Below are 5,863 nucleotides of genomic sequence, written 5' to 3'. Positions count from 1 at the left end.
TCACATATGGTAATCTTTGATTGATAATACAGCTGTCTGTGTCCCTTACCTGTAGCTAGGGGGATCTGCCAGAAGCTTCATCTCACCAGATACCCTGCAAATGGAATTTGGGCTCCCACTCTCCTCCATAGCCTTCTACAAATTGGCTGGGCACAATTCCCCCTTGATCGTATTTGGATTTTATTATCATCATCTTTGGATCACACAGGCTAGTGTGCTTCTTCCATGTGGGTGTAGCCAATGCCTCGCTTATCTGGCTGCTTGTTTGAATACAAACCTTTAAGACCCCAGATATTATTCCAATTGATAGCTGGGCACCATCTGCTTTCTTCACCACACTTTGCTGTAGCACCTTTACCTTCAGTGATCTTGAATAGAATTCAATGGGAACCCAAAATCCATCTGCTTGTTCCCAGGTTATGAATGATTCTGGTTTACTTTGGTGGTCATATTATGACAAAAACCAAAACCAACCAGAACCATAACAACAAAAACAAAGAAACAAAAAAGAAAAACATTGTCAATCATCCCCCCTGGGATATAAGGCAATTGCATTGATAACAACAATAATCAATCCAATGGCATAGAATGCGAGGTACTGTTGATATGAGTACTTTATGTGACTATAGTCCAAATAAGAGCTGAAATCCTGTTTACATTGAGCAAGGGGGTTGGTCCTAGGGGGAAATGTTCCTGTACCTTTTCTTACAAGGGAAGATCCTTGCCTCTCAGATTAATATCTGTCATATTAATGCAAGGGCAGCACTGAGATACTAAATACATGATGGTTCAGGGTCCCTTTTCATTGGATGTCCAATAAGCCAGGGTCCCACCCAAGGTTCAGCAGCTGCCTTTTCCTGTCCTGGGGTGGCCATCCTTTGCTTTCTTTCCCATCAGGGAATTTCAGTCCTAAGTCCAAGGGCTACAGGTAGTTTTGAAGTAAGGCCTGGTTCATTCAGTCGGGCTTCTGCATGGAGTCCTTCTGGTATGGTTCTTGGGGGATGCCATGTTCCCCGTAAGGCCAGTGTTTAAAGCCCTCATAGTCCATGGCATGGTCCATCAAGGGTTGAGTAGAAACATATTTGAAGTGTCCACCCAGCAACATAGAACCAGGGTTATTCTCCCCTTGGGTTCCCTACAATTATTGTTTGGCATCCCATCCCAATGTGAGGTTGCCCCTCCCCATTTACTCAGCACACCCACCAACAGAGGAGAGTGCCTCTTGTGAAGGTAGAGGCACCTTCCCTGGTCTTTCTTTAAAACACTGAGGACAATCTTTATTAAAAAGGTATGCACTGTGGCTGTGGATTAGCTACAGGCTGAGAACTGGGAATTTGAATCTACATTCTCTCTCAAAACCAGTTTGAATACACACTGATTTGTTAAATCAAATGTTTGGGGTCAACTATACTTTTTCTTCAAAACCATTTTATTAGGGACTAATACAGATATCATATCATTCCACATTTCAGTCACATCAGGCAGTACTTTTCAATTGCTGCCACAATCACTTTCAAAACATTCTCTTGATTTTCCAGTAAGGTTCTCCTCTCTTTCCCATGGAGGGTGTTGTCTACTTCTGATGATGTTTACAATGTACTTGCCATCTCAGTGTTTGGTGGCATTCACAGGTAACATCTAGAGTCATTGAAGACACTTCAAACAATGTATGTAAAACTATACAATGGTGATTTATTGTACAAAGGTAATGGCTTAACCTCCAATGTTTTAGTCCCAGATCAACTCTAGTTGCTTAAAATTAAGAGCACTAGTATGTGTACTTTCATACACACATCCCACATTAAACAATCCTCTCTCATCCACTGACATTTAATGGTTACTATAAATTTCAATTTCTTTTAAAAAAGTTAAAGATCACATAATATCCTGTTTATTTTATGAAATGTATAGAAAGCTAACTTTAATTTGTTGATTGAATCTATTTTTCCTTCTCCTGGAAGAAGTATGGCCAGACTGTTCCTTAGAGACAAGAATAGTGAGATTTTGTTTTATATACATTTAGCATAGTTTCAATGGAAAGGCCAGTTCCCAGAGAAGGACATCATGCTTGGTCAAGTAGAAGGGCAGTGACCAAGAGCAAGGCCCTGGACAAGATGGACGAACACAGTGTGTTTTCCGCTGTGCATAAAGTTGCTGCTATAGGTCGGAGTCGACTCAATGGTGCCTAACAAAAATAACAGTAACACTTTTTCCCTCCACAGCAGCTTGTTCTCCCCAAAGGATTTCTTCTGTCTAGCAGTACTTTTCCAAAGTGAATAAGCCCAAGGCACATTGAAGAATTTAAGCCATAAGTGGTGGTCACTTTGCAGTTAACCTCCTGAAGGACGATGAGCTACATCACCCAGGTATCCAGCTGCCGTGGACTTCTTATGTGGAGGCCGGTGGGGTAGTAAAGAATCACATAACACTGATGGGAAAAACTCAAGCTATAGTTTTTTCCATTTTATAATTGTGCCCGGAATCAACCCTAGTTTATTCTAGCTAAATATTCCAGAAGAAAATACTTAGGCCTGTGTCTTCCTTTAAATGCTCTTCAGAATCTGATCACTGTGTTTTTCTTTGAAAGTGCCTCCTGTGGTGCAGTGAATTGTGCTCTATACAATGTGCTGTGTTGGCTGGTCCTTCTGCAGGTGAGCCTTCAGTGGCTTTTACAGAGATGGTCTCTCCATAGCAATAGCAGCTGCAGAAGTGTGTACGGTTTGGTTCACTAGGTGTCTCTCAACAGGAGGCACAAAACTGGCAACTTGTAGAATATCTGTTTGACTAGCGTGACTCCCGTGAGAAGTCAGTGCAAGATTTGACCCATTTATTCACCTGAAATTATTTGGTCTATTCTGCTTCCCTCTCAGATGACTGATACTGCAGTGTATTCAATAATGTATATTCCCAGGAACAGACTCACATTCAGAGCTGCCTGCTGCTCCAAAATGCCTCTATCAAAACTCTTGTATTGCAGCACACGAATCTCTGATTTTAAGTTTTAAACAAACCAAAGCAAAATGAAAATCTGACCTTTCTAATGCTTACTGTGTAATTTTCCAAGTTATATAACAAGTTCCAGGGAAATTTCAAGTGGATCATTATATAAATTTATGACTTTTGAAAGCTACTGCCAATAGGGCTAATCATCAAAATATAATTCAAATAAAGTTATAGAAGATCCCATCATGTTTGTTAATGAAGAACTCTTACTGTCTTCTTGGATTGAATCTATATTTCTGTTCTTTCTCTTTTATGCATGCTATTAAAACATAGCTTGTCCAGTTGGAGTTGTAAAAGTGGAGCTAGAAAGGCTGGGTATAAACTCCTCATGGTATAAACCACTTGCACTGAAACCAAGGCAAGAATAGAAATCAATCAACACCCATATGATGGGCACTAGCACCCCATAGCTTTATCCGTGGTTGATTAATCTGAAATAAAGTTTCATAAGAGATTTCCTTGAAAACAGTTGCTGTGAAGCCAACTCCAACCGATAATGGCCCATGTGTGTCAAGCACAAACTGGTGCTCCACGGATTTTTTTAATGGCTTATTTTTAATAAGTAAGTTGTCTAACCTTTATTTGTAGGCATCTCAGGGTAGACTCGAACCTTCAGCCTTGTAGCAGTTAAGTGTGTTCACATTGGCACAGCTTGAGGACTCTACTAAGCATCTGCGTACATAATCAAACACCAAACCAAATGCACTACCATTCCAACTCATAGAGACTTTACATAAGACAGAGTAGAGCTTCCCCAACATGTTCCCAGTGCTGCATGTCTTCACGGAAGCAGGCTTTCTTTAAGTCGCCAGTGGAGCATCTGGTAGGCTTGTACTGCCACCCCTTCAATCAACAGCCCAACACTTGACTTGCTGCACCAGTAGGACTTCTTCCTGAGTTTGTTTGTTTTTTTTTTGGCTTAATGTAATAAAGACAAACACTCCATCCTTCTGCCCTTGGGTTCTGGTCCATGGAATACTAGCAACAGTCCAAATGCATGAACTCTTATCAGGAAGGTGTTTATGAAGAGTTCTGATGACGCGAGTGACACCTCGGACAATCCCCATGTTCTCTTCAGTCAGGATCTGCAAAGATGGTGGCTGCTACTGTCCACTCTTTGGTGCATTAAATTACTTCATAGATTATTATTGCTGTTGTTTGCTGACTCATGGTAACCCTGTGTATAATAGAACCAATGTTACCCAGTTCTGGGCCATCTTCATGATCACTAGTGTGTTTGAGGTCACTCTTGGGCTATTGTGTCAATCCATCTCATTGATGCTTTCCCTCATTTTCACTGACTCTCTACCAAATGAAATATACATAATCTTCTTTTCCAATTATTGTTCCATCCTAATTACGTGGGCAAAGCGAGCGAGTTGACTTCTGGTCATCCTCATTTCTAGGGAGCATTCTGGCTGTAGTTCTTTTAAGACAGACTTGTCTGTCTTTTTTAAAGCCCGTGGTACATTCAGTATTCTTTGCCAACACCATCATTCAAATGCCCCCATTCTTTGGTCTCCATTTCTTTCCATCATCCAGCTTTTATATGCATGTCAAGTGATTGAAAATAGCATGGCTAGAGTTGGGATCACTTTAGTCATCAAAGGGACATCTTTGCTTTTTTTGAACCATAAGGGGGTCTTTTGCAATAGATCTGCCCAATGCTATACACCCTTTGATTTCTTGACTGCTGCTTCTGCTGAATTAATTGTTCATTCAAGTGGAAATAGAGCGGAAGGTGAGACAGGGATCCTGAAACAGGGACAAAGAACAACTCCATATCTGCTCTCAGCAGGCAGAGGTCTCTTTTCTCAGGGACGAGGACACCCCAGGGAAGAGCCTCCACAATGGAATTGATCTGAAGATGCCTTCCTTCTCCGAAGAGATGCAGCACGCTACGACTTTATTGTTGGTCTGTGTTCTTGGACAGGTGGAGCTGCAAAGTGCACAAGGATGGAGCGGCAGCTCCTGGGGGGTTGTGCAGGGGACACCCAAAGCCCCTGTGAATAGCTCCAGGACCCCACAGCACATGTGTCAGAGCAGCTCTGCAGGTGACCCGGTGATTGAAGGAGAACACACCATAGCCAGCGTCTGGTAGAAGCAAGCAAAGGTAACAGCAGAGACTTCCATGAAACCTGGAAACCAGTAACACCGAGAGCCATCGAGTCAAGTACAACCCTGAAGACCTCCTGAGTGTCAGAGGAGAGCTGCACACCACTAGGGTTTCAGTAGCTGATTGTTGTTTTCTTCAGAAGTAGATTGCCAACCTTTCTTACAAACAGCCTCTGAGTGAACTTGTACATCCAACCTCGTGGTTACCAGCTGAGCTGGTTCACCATTTGCACCATCTTTCTGAGGTGTCCCAAAGGCCTGTCCAGACACTCTTGGGGAAGAGCATTTGAGTGAGGTGGAGGCTTAACCATCAGGATGTAGAAAAGTTAGCAAAACACACATCAAAATCATCATGGCACCCTCGGGCAATGCCAGGGTCCCCTCCACCCCCAGGCTATTGTCAACAGAGAGACTCTTGAGTGATTGAATCATTTTCAAGCACTGTACACATCCATAGCAACTACATGACTGGGGTGTAGGCAGGAAGAGGCACCGAGAGAAGATGGTGGCAAAGTTAGGGAGACAGGTGTAAGGGTACAAGTGCAGGAGTGCTGAGAAGATGGAGGGACCCCGCAGCCCACACACAAACAAGTCCTATGGAGGTCATGATTCAGACCAGCTCTGATCTTACCTGATCAAGATGGCCCCCTCTTACAATACCTTGTGGAGATGTTCTTGGTTGTCCTGGGAAAGCAATTGCCTTCTGGGCCAGAAGAAGGTATGCTGTGTCCCTGGAATGAGTTAC

Source organism: Echinops telfairi, unplaced genomic scaffold, assembly GCF_000313985.2.
Source record: "Echinops telfairi isolate 266 unplaced genomic scaffold, ASM31398v2 ScPeMD7_7469;HRSCAF=8507_1, whole genome shotgun sequence".
In the NCBI taxonomy this organism is placed as follows: domain Eukaryota; kingdom Metazoa; phylum Chordata; class Mammalia; order Afrosoricida; family Tenrecidae; genus Echinops; species Echinops telfairi.
This window is presented reverse-complemented; position numbering follows the sequence as displayed.